This window comes from Urocampus carinirostris, chromosome 11, assembly GCF_059441175.1.
Source record: "Urocampus carinirostris isolate Australia breed hairy pipefish chromosome 11, RoL_Ucar_1.0, whole genome shotgun sequence".
NCBI lineage: Eukaryota > Metazoa > Chordata > Actinopteri > Syngnathiformes > Syngnathidae > Urocampus > Urocampus carinirostris.
The window spans coordinates 6,608,841-6,634,669 of record NC_142359.1 but is presented as its reverse complement, the minus strand read 5'-3'; the positions used below and the strand labels follow the sequence as shown (position 1 = coordinate 6,634,669).

At 44.0% G+C, this 25,829-nt stretch overlaps 1 long non-coding RNA gene across 1 annotated transcript in view; it reads right to left on the bottom strand.

The window, feature by feature from the left end:
• Window positions 1–424: 424 nt before the first annotated feature.
• LOC148356299 (uncharacterized) overlaps window positions 425–25,829 on the bottom strand; it is a 66,286-nt gene continuing 40,881 nt past the window's right edge. The window contains exons 3-5 of the long non-coding RNA XR_015852045.1: window positions 17,189–17,276; window positions 3,815–4,037; window positions 425–766 (exon numbers count right to left, since the gene is read on the bottom strand). This is a non-coding gene — a long non-coding RNA (uncharacterized LOC148356299). The remainder of the gene's footprint in view (window positions 767–3,814; window positions 4,038–17,188; window positions 17,277–25,829) is intronic.

Below are 25,829 nucleotides of genomic sequence, written 5' to 3'. Positions count from 1 at the left end.
TTACCACGTGTTGTGAGTCATCATTTTATTCATATTTAGTTTCTTTTGTCTTTTATTAGCATATTCGGTATTGGAGTAATCCAAAAGTCATTGAAAGTAATCCAGTTAAAGTAACCCTACCCAACCCTGGTCGCATTTTATGTTCGTTTTGCCGGAGATCAAAGAGATCAATGCCAGGAGAGAAAGCTTACCCCGTGTTGTGAGTTATCATTTAATCGTATTTAGTTTATTTTGTCTTTTATTAGCACATTCGGTATGGGAGTAATCCAAAAGTCATTGAAAGTAATCCAGTTAAAGTAACCCTACCCAACCCTGGTCGCATTTTGTTAGTTTTGTTGGAGATCAAAGAGATCAAAGCCAGGAGAGAAAGATTACCACGTGTTGTGAGTCATCATTTTACTCATATTTAGTTTCTTTTGTCTTTTAATAGCATATTCGTTATCGGAGTCATCCAAAAGTAATTGAAAGTAATCCAGTTAAAGTAACCCTACGCAACCCTCAATTCTGCCCAATGAACAAATTGTATTTTCTTGCTGCTGCGCTCATTCAGTTACTCACAAAAAAAGAAGAAAAGTGTCAGATAAGAATGAATTTGTGATGCAGGTGTGTGAAAGGAAAAGCCAGCCAAGGCGTCACACAAAGTCCTGCTTGTGACTTCTAACACCAGCAGCTCATGTTTGTGTTTCCAACCACCGCAGGAATTTACTGCAGGCGCTTGCGAGGGCAGCCGTCGGGGGCCCGGCGTCCAATAGGACAAAGACGAGATCTGTCAGTAAAAAAAGGGAATTAAAATGGGGAAGGGGACAGACAAGGAGTTGTTGTGAGTGATGGGGCTCTTTTCGGGAACTGGCTCACCAAAAATATCTTGTTTTGTCTGTTTTCTTTTCATTTCACCCAAAATAATTTATCATCATGAACCAAATTAATTAGTTTGGAAAACCTATGAAGCTACTTTAATATAACAGCAGTATTGTTTCAATACACAGTGAAATTTTACTATGTTTAAACATTCAAATTGTTTACACTAAGCAACCGACACACCCTTCAAGTGAGGGCGAGAGCGCTAGAGAGGAAAAAAGAGAAAGAGAAAACGAGAGAGATATAGAGAGAGAAGTGAAGAGAGAGAGAAAGAGAAAAAAGAGAGAGAGATAGAAGAAGAAAAGAAGATAGAGAAAGAGATGCAAAATAAAAATAAAAAAGAGAGAGATAGAAAGAGAGAGAGAGATAAAAGAAAAGAAGATAGAGAAAGAGACGCAAAATAAAAATAAAAAGAGAAAGAGATAGAAAGAGAGAGATAGAAGAAGAAAAGAAGATAGAGAAAGGGATGCAAAAAAAGAGAGAGATAGAAAGAGAGAGAGATAGAAGAAGAAAAGAAGCTAGAGAAAGAGACGCAAAACAAAATGAAAAAGAAAGAGAGAGAGAGAGATAGAGAGAGAGATAGAAGAAGAAAAGAAGCTAGAGAAAGAGACGCAAAACAAAATGAAAAAGAAAGAGAGAGAGAGATAGAGAGAGAGAAAAAAGAAGAAAAGAAGATAGAGAAAGAGACGCCAAATAAAAAAAAGAGAGAGATAGAAAGAGAGAGAGAGATAGAAGAAGAAAAGAAGATAGAGAAAGAGACGCAAAATAAAAATAAAAAGAGAAAGAGATAGAAAGAGAGAGAGCTAGAACAAGAAAAGAAGATAGAGAAAGGGATGCAAAATAAAAATAAAAAGAGAAAGAGATAGAAAGAGAGAGAGATAGAAGAAGAAAAGAAGATAGAGAAAGAGACGCAAAATAAAAATAAAAAAGAGAGAGATAGAAAGAGAGAGAGATAGAAGAATAAAAGAAGATAGAGAAAGAGATGCAAAATAAAAATAAAAAGAGAAAGAGATAGAAAGAGAGAGAGATATAGAAGAAGAAAAGAAGATAAAGAAAGAGACACAAAACAAAAAGAAAGAGAGAGATAGAAAGACAGAAACAGAAAGAGAGAGAAAGAGAGAGAGAAAAAACGAGCACCAGTTAGAGAGAGGGAGAGAGAGAGAAGGAGAGCACAAGATAGAGAGAAATACAGAAAGAGAAAAAGGATGCGAAAAAGAGAGAGTGCAAGATAAAGTAAAAGAAAGAAAAAGAGAAAAGGAGATATAGACAGCGCGAGACAGAGATACAGAAAGAGAGCGAGGAAGAACAAGAGAAAGATAAAACGAGAGAGATATAGAGAGAAATGAAGAGAGGGAGAAAGAGAGGGATAGAAGAATAAAATAATCTAGAAAAAGACGCAAAATAAAAACAAAAATAAAAAGAGAGAGAAATAGAAAGAGAAAGTGATAGACAAAGACAGGAACAGAAAGAGAGAGAAAGAGAGAGATAAAACGAGCAAAAGTTAGAGAGAGGGAGAGAGAGAGAAGGAGAGCACAAGTTAGAGAGAAATATAGAAAGAGAAAAAGGACGCGAAAAAGAGAGTGCAAGATAGAGTACAAGAAATAAAAAGAGAAAAGGAGATATATACAGCGCAAGACAGAGATACAGAAAGAGCGCAAGAGAGAAAAAGAGAAAGAGAAAACGAGAGGTATAGAGAGAGAAATTAAGAGAGAGAGAAAGAGAGATAGAAGAAGAAAAGAATCTAGAGAAAGAGACGCAAAATAAAAACAAAAAATAAAAAGAGAGAGAGAAATAGAAAGAGATACAGAAAGAGAGCGAGAGAGAAAAAGAGAAAGAGAAAACGAGAGAGATAGAGAGAGAAATGAAGAGAAAGAGAGGGATAGAAGAGGAAAATAATCTAGAGAAAGAGACGCAAAATAACAACAAAAATAAAAAAAGAAATAGAAAGAGATACAGAAAGAGAGGGAGAGAGAAAAAGAGAAAGAGAAAACGAGAGAGATATAGAGAGAAATGAAGAGAGAGAGAAAGAGAGAAAAAGAGACAGAAAGAGAGATACACGAAAAATAGAAAAAAGAGAGATAAATAGAAAGATAAAGAGATAAAGACAGAAGCAGAAAGAGAGCAAGAGAGAGAGAGAGAGAGAGAGATATAGCGAGAGAAATGAAAAGCAAGAGAAAGATAGAGAGAGAGAGAGAGAGAGAAAGAGAGAGAAAAAGGGAAAAAGAGAGAGCTATAGAACGAAAAAAGAAGATAGAGAAAGAGAAACAAAATTAAAAGAAAAAGAAAAAGATAGAGAGATAGAGAAAGACAGAACCAGAATGAGAGAAAGAGAGACAAAACGAGCACAAGTTAGAGAGAGGGAGAGAGAGAGAAGGGGAGAGAGAAAAAGAGAAAAGGAGATATAGACAGCGCGAGACAAAGATCAAGAAAGAGCGAGAGAGAAAAAAAGAGAAAACGAGAGAGAGATAGAGAGAAATGAAGAGAGAGAGAAAAAAAGAGAAAACGAGAGAGAGATAGAGAGAAATGAAGAGAGAGAGAAAAAAAGAGAAAACGAGAGAGAGATAGAGAGAAATGAAGAGAGAGAGAAAAAGAGACAGAAAGAGAGATACACGCAAAATAGAAAAAAGAGATATAAATAGAAAGAGAGAAGCAGAAAGAGAAAGAGAGAGAGAGACACACAGAGAGAGAGAGAGAGAGAGAGAGAGAGAGAGAAAGAGACACAGAGAGAGAGAGAGAGAGAGAGAGAGAGAGAGAGAGAGAGAGAGAGAGAGAGAGAGAGAGAGAGAGAGAGAGAGAGAGAGAGAGAGAGAGAGAGAGAGAGAGAGAGAGAGAGAGAGAGAGAGAGTAAAGTGTCAGAAGAAAGTGATCCACCTCACCTAATAAGTCCTCGAGTGAGTGAGAGACTATATACGGCTTATAAAATCCAGTGTGGGTGTGTGCCACAGCAGAGAAGTACCATAGAAGGGTGTTGGCGTGGTTTTGGTTCTGGACCTGTTTTCCAGCTTCTGTTTTCCGTCATTCGTATTTACAGCATCGAGGGCCACGGTGAACGTCCGACGCAGCAGCGAGAATCTAGGTCACGTAAATAGACTTCATGCAGCAGAACACAGCTGAGAAACCACCCGAGATCCCGCTTTTAGACCCGAAGAGAAGCCTGGGTGGACGACAAAATCCAAAACCTAAAATATTAAATGGAGAAAAAGGACAGCGGAGAACAAGTACTGTGGATTCCATTTTTGAATCAATAAATCTGTAGAGTTAGATATGGGTAATGTAATTGGCAGGGTTGGGTAGGGTTACTTTAACTGGATTACTTTCAATGACTTTTGGATTACTCCGATACCAAATATGCTAATAAAAGACAAAATAAACTAAATATGAATAAAATGATGACTCACAACACGCGGTAAGCTTTCTCTCCTGGCTTTGATCTCTTTGATCTCCGGCAAAACTAACATCAAATGCGACCAGGGTTGGGTAGGGTTACTTTAACTGGATTACTTTCAATGACTTTTGGATTACTCCAATACCAAATATGCTAATAAAAACAAAAGAAACTAAATATGAATAAAATGATGACTCACAACACGCGGTAAGCTTTCTCTCCTGGCTTTGATCTCTTTGATCTCTGGCAAAACTAACATAAAATGCACCCAGGGTTGGGTAGGGTTACTTTAACTGGATTACTTTCAATGCCTTTTGGATTACTCCAAAACCAAATATGCTAATAAAAGACAAAAGAAACTAAACATGAATAAAATGATGACTCACAACACGTGGTAAGCTTTCTCTCCTGGCTTTGATCTCTTTGATCTCTGGCAAAACTAACATCAAATGCGACCAGGGTTGGGTAGGGTTACTTTAACTGGATTACTTTCAATGACTTTTGGATTACCAAAATATGCTATAAAAAGACAAAAGAAACTGAATATGAATAAAATGATGACTCAAAACACGTGGTAAGCTTTCTCTCCTGGCTTTGATCTCTTTGATCTCCGGCAAAACGAACATAACATGCGACAGAAACAAAATGAAAATAAATCCAAACAGCTTGCCAACATCATTTTTGCCGTTCCATATATTCCGTTACTCCCCAAGCTTATACTTATAATGAAATGAAGTTTTCATTCATTTGTCATTCATAGATTTTACATTCACAACAGCCAGTACACATGCTAAGCCATGCAACTGATTTTAAGCTCTCCCATCCCTTGCTACATGAGAAAGTGACAATAGACAGGAGACACAAAAGGACTGTGAAGCACCTGTACCCGCTCTTTTGGCGCCAACTGCCTCGGACTCTGATTGGCTACCTGTGCCTATTCAAACCAACTCCTTTTTGTCACCTGTGGTCAGTCCGTCTGCGAATCTCAGTGTACTCTAGGCAAGCTTTTTTGACCCTGAATCCCAGCTTGGACCTGTTTTTTGATCCTGACCTCGTCTACTCTCCTCTCCTGGCTTTCGACTTGTTTCCGACCCCGATCACGTTATTGCTCTCCTGTCCCGTCTACTGACCCGGGTTTTCTGTTCCCGACAACGCCATGGCTCGCCACGGTAGTCCCTACTACTGCGTTCAGAGCGACCTGCTTCCCGCGACCAGCAATCACCGGATCGTGCGAGCAATCCTTTCCCTTCTTCCCAATAAAACTGTGAGAAATGTTACACGAGTGGGTCCTGTCTCTGTTCTGGGTTCTGACAAAATGAAGACCCTAACCAAGGCACAATGTCTAGGTTTTCCCACTGATTTTTTTTAGACCGTAGGAAATGTCATGATTACTGATCAGACTCAGCTATGCCTTCTCCTTTGGCGCCAACTGCCTCGAACTCTGATTGGCTCCCTGTTCCTATTTAAGGGCGTACCTCAGTTTACTCTAAGCAAGCTTTTTTCGACACTGACTCACTCCTGTTTTTGCTCCCATCTGTTCCCCGGCTTCGACCCGTTTTTTGATATTGACCACGTCTACTCTCCTCTCTTGGCTTTCGACCCGTTGCTGATCTCGACCACGTTTTTTGCTCTCTGTCCCGGTTACTGACCCGTTTTTTCCATTCCCTACACCGCCATCGCTCGCCACGGAAGTCCCACTTCCGGATCGTGGGTGCAATCCTTTCGTGGGTGCAGTCCTTTCTTTCTAAAACTGAGGGAAACGTAACGCAAGTGGGTCCTGTCTCTGTTCTGGTCCTGACACTTAAATTTGCCCATTTGGCTTTTAATCAGGTGCGCTCTGTAGTCTGGATTTTATTGTGCCTCTTTAGTTAAATTGGAGACACTTATGAACAGGGTTGGATAGGGTTACTTTAACTGGATTACTTTCAATTACTTTTGGATTACTCCAATAACAAATATGCTAATAAAAGACAAAAGAAACTTAATATGAATAAAATGACTAAATTTTGTGCAGGCTTTGGGAGTAACGGAACACATGGAACGGCAAAAATAATGTTGGCAAGCTGTTTGGATTTATTTTCATTTTGTTTCTGTCGCATTTTATGTTCGTTTTGCCGGATATCAAAGAGATCAAAGCCAGGAGAGAAAGCTTACCACGTGTTGTGAGTCATCATTTTATTCATATTTAGTTTCTTTTGCTTTTATTAGCATATTTGGTATTGGAGTAATCCAAAAGTCATTGAAAGTAATCCAGGTAAAGTAACCCTACCCAACCCTGGTCGCATTTTATGTTAGTTTTGCCGGAGATCAAAGAGATCAAAGCCAGGAGAGAAAGCTTACCACGTGTTGTGAGTCATCATTTTATTCATATTTAGTTTCTTTTGTCTTTTATTAGCATATTTGGTATTGGAGTAGTCCAAAAGTAATTGAAAGTAATCCAGGTAAAGTAACCCTACCCAACCCTGGTCGCATTTTATGTTAGTTTTGCCGGAGATCAAAGAGATCAAAGCCAGGAGAGAAAGCTTACCAGGTGTTATGAGTCATCATTTTATTCATATTTAGTTTTTTTTGTCTTTTATTAGCATATTTGGTATCGGAGTAATCCAAAAGTCATTGAAAGTAATCCAGTTAAAGTAACCCTACACAACCCTGGTCGCATTTTATGTTAGTTTTGCCGGAGATCAAAGAGATCAAAGCCAGGAGAGAAAGCTTACCACGTGTTGTGAGTCATCATTTTATTCATATTTAGTTTATTTTGTCTTCTATTAGCATATTTGGTATTGGAGTCATCCAAAAGTAATTGAAAGTAATCAAGTTAAAGTAACCCTACCTAACCCTGCTTATGAAGATCTGTGTTGGCTGGAACAGACTCAGGATCCATTATCGTCGAAGTAATTCTGACTCTCCGAGAGTTGGAAAATTTGAGTTTCTCGCCTCTGCACAGTTTAGCCTGGGCTTGAACGGGCACAGATGGCAAAGACGTGGGCAGATCCAATGGGAACTTGGCGCCCTTTACACCCCCTTTCTTCCCTTTCGCATGGGCCGGGGTGGTGAAGGCTTTCCCCCTGGGAGCTAAGGAGGGCACTGATAGCAAGAGGCATATGGGGGCAGTTTTGGTCCTGGTCTAAGGAGTGAGTATAACCTCCTTCTTGAGGGTAGATCCTTAAGAATGGTTTCAAACTTTTATAAACAATCATACTTTGTTTTCTTCGTACATTGTCATGAATGTATTCCTTGTCATCTCATTAGCTGCACCGCTTATCCTCAGTAGGGTCGCGGGGGTGCTGGAGCCCATCCCAGCAATCATCTGGCAGTGGGCAGGGGACACCCTGAACTGGTTGCCAGCCAATCGCAGGGCACACAGGGACAGACAACTCGCTCACTCATTCACACCTAGGGACTACTTGGACAGGCCAATCCACCTGAAATGCATGTCTTTGGAATGTGGGAGGAAACCGGAGTGCCCGGAGGAAACCCACGCAAGCACGGGGAGAACATACAAACTCCGCACAGGAAGTCCGGTAGCTGGATTTGAACCCACACAGGAGGTTCCCAAGACCTTAGAACTGTGCCGCACAGGCGCTAACCACTGCGCCGCCGTTTATTCCTTGTACATTGTCATAAATCTAATCTGTTTTTAATATTGGACACCAAAACAAAGGACATTTCACAAGATGCCAGTCCCTTATTTTGACTATCGTGCATTGTTTGTTGTTATGACCATTACATCCTATTCACTATCGGCCAATCATGTTGCTGTTCTTTGATTTCCATTCCCCTTAGTGCCAAGAACCGGAACAGGATCAGGACCCAAACGCGTGACGTTACTCACGCAAGCCTTTTATTTTACGGGAAATGGGGAGTCATGCACGTCAGACAGCGGTCTGGCGTGAAATTATGAATGGTCTGCATTTATAGAGCGCTTTTCAAGTCAATGAAGACCTCCCAAAGCGCTTTACAATGTGCTTCACACCTACCCGTTCACACACACACTCACACACCAAAAGCGGTCATGCAGCCATGCAAGGCGCCAACCTGCTTATTGGAGGCATTAGGGATTCAGTGTTTTGCCCAAGGACATTTCGACATGATAGGATGCCAGAGGCTGACGAGATCGATACAAATTGCCCGAGTTGATATCGGACGGATGGGGTTGATACCGGACAGAACGGGACAGACAGGATAGATAATGAAACAGGATGCTGAAATAAAACAGGACAAACTAGACGGGAACAAAAACTGGAGAGAATAATAAACAGGAAGAAAATGGACGGGAACGAAACTGGATACCGATATCAAACAGGACAAAAATAAATGGGAACAATACCGGATAGGGACTTCCAACGGGAAACAGGACCGAGTCAAAACCCACGTCTTGCGGGGCAGAAGTACGTTGACGGACTGACAAAGGAAAAATGAGAGCACTGAGCTTAAAAAAGACAGAAAGCCAATCTGTCAATGAGCCGCAGCTAGTGCCACACGGGCGGGGCCAATTGGGCGCCTGGCAACCGTGACACTTAGGGCTAATATGCTTTTTTTGTCACAGTTAGCACCTAATAAAAAGAAAGGGCTCCAGGCAATCCAATGCTTTTTAATTTAAAAAAATTGCCATATATCAAAATTGATACGAAAAAAATACTATACACCCTCATTTCATCAAAACCCAATAAAATACTTGACACAAAAACATTAGAAACAACACAGTCATCATTGTTCCATCAACGCTACCGCTAACACACCCCTAACCCCGATTTAGAGAGCGAGAGATGGGGGCGTTGTTAGGGGATTCGATATGATCCCAGTGGAACAGATGGATATGTCAGATATGCCTGCACGGCTTTATGGAGATGCTTATGGAGACGCTTAGTGGTCATGTAATGACCTCTGTGTACGTGTTCATGTACGTGTGTGTCAATTACCCCTCTGGTCGGCCCAGGAGAAACTCCTAGCTGCTGCTAAAACAGTTGTCCATGCTTCTTTTAACTTCATGAGAGATTTGGGATTCAGTACCGTATTTTCCGCACTATTAGGCGCACCTAAATTTTCTTCAAAAGCTGACCATGCGCCTTATAATTCAGCGCGCCTTATACATGGATCAATATTAAGTCGCAAAGTCTTGCAACTAATGCAAAGCAGCCGCCGACTAGATTTCCCCCTGAAGGTGAAGTCGTCCGCGGTGTATGCTGGGATTTATATACCGGCGTTTCATTGGCTAACCAATGTGTCAATCATCATTTGAATCGATCACTATTGGCTAAAGTTATTCGGAGGTAAAGAGGGCGGATCCTTTTTATCATTTACAGGCTAGCATAGGCTAAAGGGGCGAAACAAACCCCGCAATTGGCCGAAAAAGATGTGTCAATCATCAGTTGAATCGATCACTATTGGCTAAAGTTATTCGGAGGTAAAGAGGGCGGATCCTTTTTATCATTTACAGGCTAGCATAGGCTAAAGGGGCAAAACAAAGCCTGCAATTGGCCGAAAAAGATGAATGTGAATAGCATGTTGGGTTGACGGCATAGAGAAAACAGTATTTTACGATTCTGTACTGTATTTGTAAATATTTTACTCTCCTGGATTTACTACACTCACGGATATAAGAGGACCATGGTTGCACATTATTATTGAACGCAACGACTTCGGTGAGCTACTCCGGCTATATATTTTCCCAGTATCTTGTTTCAGAGTGATATCGATGCTTCTGTGATGGGTCTTTTTTTAAATTAAACTCAATTCCAAGTGTTTATTGTCATATGCACAGTAAAGTTGCGAGCGAAAAAGAAAATAGAAACTAAGGAATGGTTGGCATTTCTTGAATCCCAAGACTTTAACCTTCCGAATGATGGAACGATGCATTTGAGTGACATCGTACGGACACCACATCCGCACGTGTCTACGACACGTATTTGCGTCTTTGCAAGCTTTCAGAATGTTAAGGGGGTAATCAGTTGGACTGAACCATCTGACTGTTTTGTCGACGTTCCCATTGTTGCGCCTTATAACCCGGTGCGCCTTATCTATGGAAGATATAGGACCAAAAACTATTTTTTGGGGGTGCGCCCTATAACCTGGTGCGCCCTATAGTGCGGAAAATATGGTAATTGCAGATTTATGAAGTACACCTTTGGTGTGAACCGGCATTTTGGGTGGGTAAGCGCTCAGAGAGGAATAAAAAGGAGAAACGAGTAACTCCAATGTAGGACAAAAATACTATAAGAATTTGTTAATTACGGTTAAACTTAGGGGTTAAAAGAGACATCCATCCTCCCATTCATTAACTCACAGGTGTCAAGCAGGCGGCCCGCGGGCCAGATCACGCTAAGGTTTATTTGTGACGCCCTTTATCATAACGAGTCTCAAAGGGTTGCACAGACCACAGATTATTGCAAACTACAGACTATTATTACACTATCCCCTGATACAAAACCTACATGAGGGCAAGGAAAAACTCAAAAACCTCAGGATGAGTCAAGTCAAGTCAGGTTATTTGTGTCGCCCTTAATCACAAGGAGTCTCAAAGGGCTGCACAGACCACGGATTATTGCAAACTACAGACTATTATGACACCATCCCCCTGATCTAAAACCTACATGAGGGCAAGAAAAAACTCAAAAACCTCAGGATAAGTCAAGTAAAGTCAAGTCACGTTTATTTGTGACGCCCTTTATCATAACGAGTCTCAAAGGGTTGCACAGACCACAGATTATTGCAAACTACAAACTATTATTACACCATCCCCTGATCTAAAACCTACATGAGAGCAAGGAAAAACTCAAAAACCTCAGGATGAGTCCAGTCAAGTCATGTTTATTTGTGTCGCCCTTAATCACAAGGAGTCTCAAAGGGCTGCACAGACCAAAGACTATTATTACAGCATCCCCCGATCTAAAACCTACATGAGGGAAAGGGAAAACTCAAAAAACCCCAACATGAGGAAAATGAAGAACCCTTGAGAAGGGACCGCACATGAGGTCATCCCCCTTCCAGGATGACCAGGCTGCAATGGGTGTCGTAATAACAATTAATACACAGATATCATCAACAGGAAATATGGGTCATTCATAAGCTATGGAATAGAAGTGTGTTTTAAGCCTAGATTCAAACAGTTCCACTCAGGTTGCAGATCGAACCTCAGGGGGAAGAGCAATCCACAGCAGCGGGGTCCGAATCAAGGAACGCTCTCGAACCTGCGGAACTCTTCTTGGCTCTTGGGATCACTGGTAGACCAGCATTTTCAGAACGAAGGCTCCGGACCGGAACATAGGGGGACATTAAATCTGAAAGTCAGTGGTAAGTTCTGTCAATCACTCATATACACACACACCCTCTACTCTTACCATTTTCCTCCGCCGTCATCAATTTTCTATCGGTTTATGGAAACTTTCCGCTGTTTTAGTGTGTCACGTGACGCACATGGGAAGACTTTTCCCAGGTTGGCATGTCACGTGACACATAGCACCAAGTCCACGGGGAGACAACCGCGTGATTATCCTTTCTAGCACAGTTTAACGCCTCGCCTACTTTTCCCCAGCCCAGTTCAAGAAACACCCAGAGGAGTCCAAATAAGTCATGCCGAGTCCGAGTCAACGCCGGCGACCTTGCTAGAAAACTGTTCCAGGGACACAGGAACCGTAGTCCAGGATTTATAACCTCCACGACACATGTCCTGCAATAAAAACGTCAAAGCTTCGGTCTTCAAAGTCTTGTTTGGCCAAGATTGGTTAGGTGCTCAGGGCCCAATCTTCTGTTTTATTCCCCGGTGTCAAACAGTTGAGCGTCAAACACGGACGGGAGAGTTTGGACGAGTAAATATATTCCCCGGAGCGGTTGCATCTTGCTAAAAAAGGGAAAGAGAACAGAGGGGAGTACGGCACACAACTCTGCAAGTCATCACCAAGGTTGTTATCTGGAGATTCATGCAGCCTGTTCCTGTCAACCTCAGTCAATTGCTCCCATTTTTAATGACCGCAATTCGTCCGATCAAGCTATAATTAGAATTGCGGATACAATGCAGCTCCTATTTACCCACAGCAAGGCAGACTATGTAAAATAAAAGATGGTGTAATATTAGTCTGTAGTTTGCAATAGTCTGTGGTCTGTGCAGCCCTTTGAGACTCTTTGTGATTGCCACAATGAAAAGGATGCATCCACCTTTTTTAATTTAATTTTTTTAGAGTTTAAAATGCGTCTATTCGAGGAATCAACTCCTTGCCCGGTCTGTTATCCTGCTCTTGTATTCAGTATCCGATATTGATCCCGCCTGTCTCGTCCTGTCTGGTATCTTGCTCCAGTCTCCAGTATCCGATATTGATACCGCCTGTCTAGCGCTGTGCGGTGCATTGCTCCATTCCCCGGTATTCGGTATCAATCCCATCTGTCTCATCCTGTCCGGTATCTTGCTCCACTCTCCAGTATCCGGTATCGATCCCGTCTGTCCCGTCCGGTCTGATATCTTGCTCGTGTATTCGGTATCGATTCCGTCTGTCCGGCCCTGTCCGGTATCTTGCTCATGTATCCGGTATCGATTCTGTCTGTCCTGCCCTGTCTGGTATCTAGCTCCAGTGTCGGGTATCAGGTATCGATCTCGTCTGTTCCGTCTTGTCCAGTATCTGCTTGTGTATCCTGTATCTGGTATCGATCCCGTCTGTCCTGTCCGGTTTCGATCTCGGCTGCCTCTGACTTCTCTGTCTCACTTCTTCCGCCCAGCGATCGCCGACTCGCTGGTGTTTGTGTTCACGCGCATGACTGCTCCATTCCCGTAAAATACAGCTTTTGTGAAAACATTACGCATCTGGGTCCTCTGTCTCTTCGGGTACTGACAATCCAACTATATTGTTCCGAAATTTTACGCATTGCTCCACTTGTGGCATTCACATTTTTGTTGAAAGACAAACATTGTGGCAATGATATCACATCTTTTACTTTTGTGACATATTAAAGGCTCAAAGGCTCCTTGTCCAGTAAAGGACTTTGTGTTTTGTATATTTTTACATTCAAATTATGAATGTATTCAAACGATACCAAACGAAATGGATAAAAATGAAACTATTCCCTCAAAAATAAATGATAATGCTTAAAAATAGGTTGCATAATGAAATAATTTTAAAAAAACGTGTACCGTGACAAAATCAGAAACATACAATGATGATGCAGATTAGAGACGAAACAAGAAATACAAAATAAGTCCAACAAAAAACACCCTTTTTTTAAATTTCCAGAGCAAAAATGTCATGATTACCAATGTGAATCACTTGTGCCCGCTCCTTTGGCGCCAACTGCCTCGGACTCTGATTGGCTCCCTGTCCCTATTTAAACCATCTCCTGTCCGTCCCCTTTTGTCAGTCCGTCTGCGAACCTCAGTTAACACTACGCAAGCCCTTTTCGACCCTGACTCCCACCTGTTTTTTTGCTCCCGTCTGTCCCCCGGCTTCGACCCGTTTTTGATCCCGACCACGTCTACTCTCCCGTCCCGGCTTTGGACCTCTTTTTGTCCCCGACCACGTGTACTCTCCTTTCCTGGCTTACGACTCGCTTCCGACCCCGACCACGTTCAAGGCGTCTAAAATTATTGGAAGTTCTCCCTGTCCCTATTTAAACCCACTCCTGTCTGTCCCCTTTTGTCAGTCCGTTTGCGAACCTCAGTTAACACTAGACAAGCCTTTTTCGACCCTGACTCCCACCTGTTCTTTGCTCCTGTCCGTCCCCCGGCTTCGACCTGTTTTTGATCCTAACCACGTCTACTCTACCGTCCCGACTTTCGACCTCTTTTTGTCCCCGACCACCTCTACTCTCCTTTCCTGGCTTACGACTCGCTTCCGACCCCGACCACGTTTTTGCTCTCCTGTCCCGGCTACTGACCCGTTTTCCGTTCCCGCGTCCAGCACACACCGGATCGTGGGTTACACCCTTTCTCTTTCTTCCAATAAAACTTGTGAGAAACGCAACCCAAGTGGGTCCTGTCTATGTACTGGTCCTGACAAAAAATGGTTACACGGCGTACACAATTCGGAATATTTAACGTATAAATTGCAGGGAAAGGTTGACAGTTATGAGTTCAAGGCGTCTAAAATTATTGGAAGTTCTCCCTGTCCCTATTTAAACCCACTCCTGTTTGTCCCCTTTTGTCAGTCCGTTTGCGAACATCAGTTAACACTAGACAAGCCTTTTTCGACCCTGACTCCCACCTGTTCTTTGCTCCTGTCTGTCCCCCGGCTTCGACCTGTTTTTGATCCTAACCACGTCTACTCTACCGTCCCGACTTTTGACCTCTTTTTGTCCCCGACCACGTCTACTCTCCTTTCCTGGCTTACGACTCGCTTCCGACCCCGACCACGTTTTTGCTCTCCTGTCCCGGCTACTGACCCGTTTTTTCCATTCCCGCGTCCAGCACTCACCGGATCGTGGGCGACACCCTTTCTTGTGAGAAACGCAACGGAAGTGGGTCCTGTCTCCATTCTGGTCCTGACAAAAAATGGTAACACTGCGTAAACAGTTGGAAATATTTAACAAACATGTAAAGCTCAGGGAAAGGTTGACAGTTATGAGTTCAAGGTGTCTAAAATTATTGGAAGTTCTCCCTGTCCCTATTTAAACCCACTCCTGTCTGTCCCCTTTTGTCAGTCCGTTTGCGAACCTCAGTTAACATTACGCAAGCCTTTTTCGACCCTGACTCCCACCTGTTCTTTGCTCCTGTCTGTCCCCCGGCTTCGACCCGTTTTTGATCCCAACCACGTCTACTCTCCCGCCCCGGCTGTCGACCTCTTTTTGTCCCCGACCACATCTACTTTCCTTTCCTGGCTTACGACTCGCTTCCGACCCCGACCACGTTTTTGCTCTCCTGTCCCGGCTACTGACCCCTTTTTCCTACCCCGTGTCCAGCGACACCCTTTCTCTTTCTTCCAATAAAACTTGTGAGAAACGCAACGCAAGTGGGTCCTGTCTCCATTCTGGTCCTGACAAAAAACGGTTACACGGCGTAAACAGTTGGAAATATTTAACAAACATATAAAGCTCAGGGAAAGGTTGACAGTTATGAGTTCAAGGTGTCTAAAATTATTGGAAGTTTTCCCTGTCCCTATTTAAACCCACTCCTGTCTGTCCCTTGTTGTAAGTCCGTCTGCGAACCTCAGTTAACATTACGCAAGCCTTTTTCGACCCTGACTCCCACCTGTTCTTTGCTCCTGTCTGTCCCCCGGCTTCGACCTGTTTTTGATTCTAACCACGTCTACTCTACCGTCCCGACTTTTGACCTCTTTTTGTCCCCGACCACGTCTACTCTCCTTTCCTGGCTTACGACTCGCTTCCGACCCCGACCACGTTTTTGCTCTCCTGTCCCGGCTACTGACCCGTTTTTCCATTCCCGCGTCCAGCACTCACCGGATCGTGGGCGACACCCTTTCTTGTGAGAAACGCAACGGAAGTGGGTCCTGTCTCCATTCTGGTCCTGACAAAAAATGGTAACACTGCGTAAACAGTTGGAAATATTTAACAAACATGTAAAGCTCAGGGAAAGGTTGACAGTTATGAGTTCAAGGTGTCTAAAATTATTGGAAGTTCTCCCTGTCCCTATTTAAACCCACTCCTGTCTGTCCCCTTTTGTCAGTCCGTTTGCGAACCTCAGTTAACATTACGCAAGCCTTTTTCGACCCTGACTCCCACCTGTTCTTTGCTCCTGTCTGTCCCCCGGCTTCGACCCGTTTTTGATCCCAACCACGTCTACTCTCCCGCCCCGGCTGTCGACCTCTTTTTGTCCCCGACCACATCTACTTTCCTTTCCTGGCTTACGACTCGCTTCCGACCCCGACCACGTTTTTGCTCTCCTGTCCCGGCTACTGACCCCTTTTTCCTACCCCGTGTCCAGCGACACCCTTTCTCTTTCTTCCAATAAAACTTGTGAGAAACGCAACGCAAGTGGGTCCTGTCTCCATTCTGGTCCTGACAAAAAAACGGTTACACGGCGTAAACAGTTGGAAATATTTAACAAACATATAAAGCTCAGGGAAAGGTTGACAGTTATGAGTTCAAGGTGTCTAAAATTATTGGAAGTTCTCCCTGTCCCTATTTAAACCCACTCCTGTCTGTCCCTTGTTGTAAGTCCGTCTGCGAACCTCAGTTAACATTACGCAAGCCTTTTTCGACCCTGACTCCCACCTGTTCTTTGCTCCTGTCTGTCCCCCGGCTTCGACCCGTTTTTTTGATCCCAACCACGTCTACTCTCCCGTCCCGGCTGTCGACCTCTTTTTGTCCCCGACCACATCTACTTTCCTTTCCTGGCTTACGACTCGCTTCCGACCCTGACCACGTTTTTGCTCTCCTGTCCCGGCTACTGACCCCTTTTTCCTACCCCGTGTCCAGCGACACCCTTTCTCTTTCTTCCAATAAAACTTGTGAGAAACGCAACGCAAGTGGGTCCTGTCTCTATTCTGGTCCTGACAAAAAACGGTTACACGGCATACGTAGTTGGAAATATCTAACAAAAATATAAAGCTCAGGGAAAGGTTGACAGTTATGAGTTCAAGGTGTCTAAAATTATTGGGAGTTACAATAAGAATTTGACCCTCTGAGTGATTCCAATTTTCCTGGTTTATGTAGGTCACAACCAGGGTTGGGTAGGGTTACTTTAACTGGATTACTTTCAATGACCTTTGGATTACTCCAATACCAAATATACTAATAAAAGACAAAAAAACTAAATATGAATAAAATGACGAAATTTTGTGCAGGCTTGGGGAGTAACGTCTTTTTATTAGCATATTTGGTATTGGAGTAATCCAAAAGTAATTGAAAGTAATCAAGTTAAAGTAACCCTACCCAACCTCGCATTGCTCCACAGTGCAGGAGCCAAAGTCCATCCTGTGCCGGGAGAGCGTCACTCGGTGGCATTGTACCGGCAAAATATCCATTATGGATGAGGCTCAGTAATAATGGATGAGACCAGTGAGTAACCTGAGGATGCGGTCGGACATGGAGACTGCTCACGGCTTCTTTTTCCTCCTCCGGTTGTCAGGCCTTTCTTGAAGAATTTGATGCCAGCCTGGACGCAAACAAACATGGAGGTGTGCTAATAAAGAAGTACACGAGTGTCAACAAGCTGCGGTAAAGGAAAGGGCGGGCTCGGGTTTACAACCTTGTTCCAAGCATTCACACGAGGTATTGACGTTCCTGTTGTCCTGGCATGTGGGGGAACAGACAGTTTTGTCAGGACCAGAACGGAAACAGGACCCACTTGCGTAACGTTTCTCGCAAGTTTTATTAGAAGAAAGGGAGGGGGTTACTGGACGCGGGAGAACAGAGAACAGACGTGGTCGAGATCAAAACAGGTCGTAATTCGGGACGGGAGAGCAGACGTGGTGAGATCAAAACAGATCGTAGCAGGAGACAAACAGGAGCAAAAAACTGGACAGGCGAAAAAGGGCTTGCCGTGTAAAAACAGAGATTCGCAGATGGACCGACAAAAGGGGACTGACAGGACAGAGTTTAAATACTGACAAGGAGCCAATCTGTTAACAAGCTGCAGCTGGCGCCACCCGGGCGGGGCCAGTTGGGCGCCATGGCAACCGTGACAAGTTTACAATTAATGAATTAGGATCAGTTGGTGATGTCATCCATCTTTGAAACTGACGCCAATCAAATAGCGGAAAAAAAATCGATTTAACACACCAAATTTAAGATCATTTTGATTTTTGAATTGATAAATTATTAATTACTGTTTAGAATTTGCACCTATAGATGCTATATCGTAATTTTCAGTATTTCTCCATCATGAATGTGATGATTCTTAGTTATTTTGGATGTCAGACCAGGCTTATAGACAATGCAGGGATTCCTATTCAGGTGGCTCTGACCGCAAAGACAAAAAAATTAGTAAGGGGCCCAGAATCTAATTTCTGCCAAGGGCCCCATCAATCAGATATCTAACTAGCAGCCATTGACCATCCATAATGAGATCTGTAAATTCAGTCAGCTGACCCCTTCAGGGTCCCTGTGCGGAAACTACTACCGTCGACAGCCCCTCCATCTGACGCCGACACACAAGTCAAGTCATGGTTCACTGTCAACTTCCTAAAACGGAACAGCCACAAAACGGAACTACTTCCCATTGGCACCAAATCCACCCTCTCTAAAGTTGACTCCTTCTCTCTTTCTGTTGACAATTCCTCAGTTTTTCTCTACTTTCTGGTCAAGAGTCTGGGTGTCATCCTTGATAACACACACCCTTAACTCTCATACAAATAACATCACCTGGTCAGCCTACATCCACCAGATCTCCCTCACCCCACATACAACAGCCATCTTGTCCAAAGCCGTATCACCTCACGCCTCGATTACTGCGATTCCTTCCTCTACTCAGAAGTTCCTCCATCAGCCTCAGCTGGTCCAAAACCCCCTCTCGCCATCACATCACCCCTGTCCTTCAGAAACTCCATTGGCTCCCAATCAACCAGTGTATCAACTACAAAATCCTGTTCTACACCTACAAGGCTATTCATAACCTTGCCCCTCCCTACCTTTCTGACCTCCTTCACACTGCCACGCCATCCCACACTCTCAGATCATTTTCCTCCCTCCATCTCATTGGGAGCAGAGCTTTCAGCCGCTCTGCCCCCAAGCTCTGGAACTCATTGCCGCCTGATCTCCAAAATTCGGTGACCCTGTTCAAAACTCCCCTCTTCAGACTTACCTATTCTTGACCATATGCCTCACACACAGCTCCTTTTAGCTCTATTCATTACTTGCTTATTTTACTCTTGGTTCATTGTTGTGTCCCACTCATATGTACAGAGACCTGGAAGGGGCTTCAAAATACAATATATATTATTATCATAAGTCAAATCATTTTTATTAGCATAGCCCTTAATCACAAGGAGTCTCAAATGCTGCAAGCTATCAACTGTAATAGCAACAAAGCTTGCACATTACAGTAACAATTACTGACCAGCACTTTTGACAGTTGCCACTGGGATCTTCTGAGTAGCGGGTGACAGATGGGGAACAAGGAGGCCTTTATGTGTGTTTATGTGGGTGGAGGTTCATCTTCTGTCACGGTGACAACGACACGCTTAGTCACACACCTGATGAACTGTGAGGATATGTGTGTGTTTATCACTCTAGAAGCAAGCCAGACTGGGATTTCCCGCTTTGTTCCATGCAGATCATTTAAATAGAGCCCCTCCTCACCTACGGTCCTTGTGACGCCACAGGCATTGATAGGTAGGCTTGACACCCAGAAGTGGCGTGTTAGTCTGAGAGTAACCAGATACATAGGTGTCACGGACCAGGAAACAGGAAGGAGAACCCAATAGCGTAACGTTACTCACAATTTATTGGGGGGATGAGGAATGAGCGCACACTCAATCCGGGGATCGTTGGTCGCGGGAGTGGTCAAAATCAAGCAAATCGGGGTGAGAACAAAACAGTAGCAAAACACAGGCAAAAACAGAGATTCACAGGTTTGGCAAAACCACAACAAAACACAGGCAAAAACGGAGATTCACAGGGCTTGACGTATCAGAACAGAGTTTAGCAGGAGTTTTGCAGACGCTTCGACGCCGGGCGACTCAAAGGATAGCGTTTAAGTAGTCACAGGGAGCAATCTGTCAACGAGTTTCAGTTGGTGTTCATGGACGGGGCCAATTGGGTGCCGTGGCAACCGTGACAGAACCTGGCGCCACACGGCGGGGACCTATTGGGCGCCATGGCAACCGTGACAATAGTACCTTAAATACTGACATTGAAACGAATCATCTAAAACTGCTTCAAAATAGCCTCATAAAAACTAAACCATGTACACCAACCTGTGGAGGCGGTGAAGCATTCATATTCCTTGTGTTATATCGACCGCTTGCAAACGAACACTTGGCCGAGACACTCCATATCCATTTTGTCTATGAGCTTTAAAATATTTCTTCCTCCATTGCTGAGTACTGTTCAAGTCGTTTCCTTTTTTTTCCAGGCATTTGTCAAGACCAGAACGGAAACAGGACCCACTCGCGTAACGTATCTCACAGTTTTATTGGGAAGAAGGGAAAGGATTGCACACACGATCCAGAGATCGCTGGTCGCGGGGAGAAGGTTTCTCAGACGTGGAAGTGGGACTTCCGTGGCGAGCGATGGCGGTGTCGGGAATGGAAAAAACGGGTCAGTAGCCGCGATAGAAGAGCAAAAACGTGATTGGGATCGGAAACAAGTCGAAGAATGGTTCGAAGGATGTAAAGTGTCTCTGCTGTGTTAGTTTGCAAGTTATCAACAAATATTAAATCGTTGGGTTTTTAGAAAAATAATCTCGACTGGTCTTGCCTCTATTTTACCACTCATCAAACTTAATCCAGTAGTTTCTTCCCCCAGCCTAAGAGCATAAGTGTATGCAAAACAAGGTGAGAAAAAAAATCCAAACTGTGGAAATTTGGAAGCCTGCCTGACTGAGATAAAAAGATGGATGTCACTCAATGTCTTGCGCTTCAACTCTGAAAAGACCGAAATGTTAGTTATTGGTCCTGTCACGTTTGCCGTGGCGCCCAATTGGCCCCCACTGTCTGGCGCCAGCTTCTGTCACGGTTGCCAGGGCGCCCAATTGGCCCCGCCCATGGACACCAGCTGAAACTCGTTGACAGATTGCTCCCTGTCACTACTTAAACGCTGTCCTGTGAGTCGCCTTTTGTCGGAGCGTCTGCGAAACTTTGTTTTGACACGTCTAGCCCTGAGAATCTCCGTTTTTGCCTGTGTTTTTGCTCCTGTTTTGTTCTCGCCCGATCTGTTTGATTTTGTCCACTTACGCGTTCCGAGCCATCTACTCCCAGCAACCAACGATCTCCAGATCGAGTGTGCGCTCCTTTCTCTCCTCCCCAATAAACTGTGAGTGACGTTACGCGAGTGGGTTCTGCTTTCTGTCCTGGTCCTGACAGGTGCATCTAAATGCCGTGACTTGTTTTTAAAAACTGCCCTGAACATTGACAAATGTAATATCACCCAGAGTGACTCAGTCAAAAATGTTGGTGTCATATTTGACCCCGATCTGTCCCTTCAACACACGTTAAGAATATTACTAGAACAGCTTTTTTCCATCTTCGCAACATTGCTAAAATTCGCCCTATGCTGTCTCAATCGGATGCGGGGATTATAATTCACGCATTTGTTACTTCCCTTCTCGATGACTGTAATGGACTACCCTCCGGTCTCCCGAAGTCCAAAATCAAGAGCCTTCAGCTGGTACGAAATGTGCAGCGAGGCTTTTAACTAAGACAAGAAAGTTTGATGACATGACCCTGATTTTAGCCAACCTGCATTGGCTCCCTGTTAGCTTTGGATGTGATTTCAAGGTTCTGTTGGTGGTATACAAAATCATACATGGACTTGCTCCCTCATATCTTTCAGATTTAATTTCGCCCTGTTCGGGTCCAGAGCCTTCACTCTGAAAACGCTGGTCTACTAGTGATCCCAAGAGCCAAGAAGAGATCCCCAGGTTCGGGAGCGTTCCCCGTTTGGGTCCCGGTGCTGTGGAATGCTCTTCACCCTGAGATTCGATCTGCAACCTCAGTGGAACTGATCTAGGCCTTAAACACGCTTCAATTCAATAGTTTATGAATGACCTATGTTGATGATGTCTGTGTATTGTTTGTTACTGCAACATCCATTGCAGCCTGGTCATTCTGGAAGGGGATGATCTCATGTCTTCATTTTCCTCATGTTGAGGTTTTTGAGTTTTTCCTTGCCCTCATGTAGTTTTTGGATCAGGGGATGGTGAAATAATAGTCTGTTTGCAATAATCCGTGGTCTGTGCAGCTCTTTGATACTCCGGTGATAAAGGGCGTCACAAATAAACATGACTTGACTTGACTCATCCTGAGGTTTTTGAGTTTTTCCTTGCCCTCATATTGGTTTAAGATCAGGGGATGGTGTCATAATAGTCTGTGCAGCTCTTTGAGACTTGTGTGATAAAGGGCTTCACAAATGAACATAACTTGACTTGACTCGCCTCAAGGTTTTTGAGTTTTTCCTTGCCCTCATGTAGGTTTTAGATCAGATGATGGTTTAATAATAGTCTGTAGTTTGCAGTAATCTGTGGTCTGTGCAGCCCTTTGAGACTCCCTGTGATAAATATACTTGACTTTACTCTACTAAACCTGAAAAAATAACATGTTTCAAAAAAATGAAGCGCTTACCACAGATTCTCACCATTGTTTGAGTAACCTAACAACAAATAAATAGGAGAGAAATCTTTTTGTCCGAAGCTATGCCACCAAAAACACCACAACATCTCACTCTCATCCCTTCTACACCTCGCTTTTGCACATTGAGTGGCGCTTCAGGAGAGCCTGATGAGATTACAGCCCGATAATATTACATGCTAACATGTATGAAGGTCGCCACTGGTTCAAGTGGTTCGTTCGATTCGTTTGGATTGAGAACCTGACTTTTTCGGGTACGCGGCCATCATAAAATGAAATATGTTTTCATCAGTTGGCGCAGACAGGAGCCTCCCGAGTTCTCTCTGATTGGATCTTTGATTGCTGACATTGATTGATGACTCATGTTTGCCACAGGAATTGTCTGTTGGCATGAATGAGAGGGATTGTGGATTGTGCAGTGCCTTGCAAAAGTATTGCCCCCCCCCCCGAAATATTTGTCATATTTCCGCATTTCAGGCTTCAATCTTAGAGCCAAACAACTGAACGATTTTATAAGAATAAACAAAATTTGACACACAATTGTGAAGTGGAACAAAATTATTTTAACATTATGTCACGATTACTGATGCGAGGCAACTGTGCCCGCTCCTTTGGCGCCAACTGCCTCGGATGCTGATTGGCTCCCTGTCACTTTTTAAACCCCCGTCTTTCTATCACTGGTTGTCAGTCCGTCTGCAAACATCAGCTTACGCTAGGCAAGCTTTTCGGACCCTGACTCTCTCCTGTTCTGATTCCCGTCTGCATCCCGGCTTCGACGCCTTTTCTGATCTCAAATACGATTTTGCTCCCCCGTCCCGGCTACTGATCTGCTTTTATCCGCTCCCGACACCACCATCGCTCGCCACGGAGATACCACTTCCGCGTCTGAGCAACCTGCTCCCTGCAACCAGTGATCCACGGATCGTGTGAACTATCCTTTCCCTTCTTCCCAATAAAACTAAGAGAAACGCACGCAAGTGGGTCCTGCCTCCATTCGGGTGCTGACACATTAAAAATAACATTTACAGCAAAAAACTGAAAAATATTGGCAACCCGTTCTCTCACCTCGGAAATCTGACTCTATGGAAATACTTGGGAATACTACAGAAATATTACAAAATACCACTACAGTGATACTATAATAAAAAAAATTACGACAGAAATATTATGACACATATACTACAAACCTTTACTATGGAAATACTACAAAAAAACTAAAAGAAATGGGGCTTGGAAAAGGGATCGATACAGGATACAGGATACAGGACAGACGGGATTGATAACGAGCAGGATACCAGACAGGACGGGACAGACGGCATTAATACCAGTTACAGGACACAGGATAACGGGGCTTGGATCAGGGATCGATACAGGGTACTGGATACGGGACAGACGAGCTCTGTAAAGAGCAGGATACCGGACAGGACGGGACAGACTGGATCGATACCGGATACAGGATACAGGATGACGGGGTTTGGAGCAGGGATCGATACAGGATGCAGGATACGGGACAGACAGGATCGATAACGAGCAGGATACCGGACAGGACAGGACAGACGGGATCGATACCGGATACAGGATACAGGATGACAGGGTTTGGATCAGGGATCGATACAGGATACAGGAAAGGGAACAGACAAGATCGATAACGAGCACGATACCGGACTGGACGGGACAGACGGGATCAATACCAGATACAGGACACAGGACAACGGGGCTTGGATCAGGGATTGATACAGGATACAGGATACGGGACAGACAGGATCTATAATGAGCAGGATATTGGACAGGACGGGACAGACGGGATTGATACCGGATACAGGACACTGGATAACAGGGCTTGGATCAGGGATTGATACAGGATACAGGTTACGGGACAGACGGGATCAATACTGGATACAGGATACAGCATGACGTGGCTTGGATCAGGGATTGATACAGGATAGGGGACAGACGGAATCGATAACAAGCAGGATACTGGACAGGACGGGACAGAGGGGATCGATACTGGATACAGGATACAGGATGACAGGGCTTGAATCAGGGATCAATACAGGGTACGGGACAGACGGGCTCGATAAAGAGCAGGATACCGGACAGGACAGGACAGACGGGATCGATACCGGATACAGGATAAAGTGGCTTGGATCAGGGATAGATACAGGATACTGGACAGAAGGGATCGATACCGGATACAGAATAGCCCGGGAACAAAACGGGAGCCAGGGTCAAAATTCTTGCCCTGCAAGTGCGGAGGTCCGTTGACGGACTGACAAGTAGTGAATGAGAGCACTGAGATAAAATAGGAGGGGAACCAATCAGGCTACGAGCAGCAGCTGGCGCCAAACGAGCGGGCACAGGTCAGGGCAATCGTGACACTGTGTGTGTCTTGATTAAAGAACGGTCACTCAAAGTGTGTGTAGCCACCCTTCAGAATGACTAAACAAGGTTTTTCATCCGTTTTCCTGACATAATATTCCCAAAACATATGTGGTGCTACAAAAAGGCGAGACGAGTTTTGAAAAAAAATACACTTAATAATTTGTTTGTTAGAATAATTGATTTACCACCCATATTCGCTACACCGATATCATTTTGATATGAAATATGAATTTAAAACGATAGCACAACGGTGTTGCAGACACCAGGCGCAAGAGGAGATTTTAAGCGAATCCGCCAGTTAATTTTCAATATCTAATAGTACGCATGGGCTTTGACCACATGTGGTAATCCAGCCTGATGTGATTGGTGAACATCTCAATAGCGTGACCTATTTTATTACCAGGAGGTTGACACGGCTGACGTGCCAGAGCGCGGTTTAGATGATGTATCAAAACGGATGGCCCCTTATGCCACAGGGATGCCCCGCCATAGTATTTCATTCCTACACTGAGTAACAGCTATTTAAATTGTCATGGTAACGCATCGTATTTTCAGCACCATAAGGCACACCAAATTGACCAGAAATTTGAAAGAGTGCCTCATTACCCGGTGCACGGTATATTCTGAGAACATGTTACTGTCAGGAACCGGAACAGGATCAGGACCCAAACGCGTGACCTTCTCACACAAGCCTTTTATTTTACGGGAAATGGGGAGTCATGCACGTTAGACAGCGGTCTGGCGTGGAAAGACAGGAAGCCAGAGACCGACGAGATCGATTACAATTGCCCAAGTTGATAGCGTACAGGACGGGAAAGACAGGATGGATAATGAATCAGGATATCGAAAATAAACAGGACAAACAAGACGGGAACAAAAACTGGAGAAAATACTAAACAGGACAAAAATAGACGGAAACTTTACTGAAAACCGATATTAAATAGGACAAAATAAACGGGAACAATGCCGTACAGGAAATACATACAGGGATGGGACAGAGTTGAAACATCTGCATCTCTCGCACACTGCTTCACTATCTA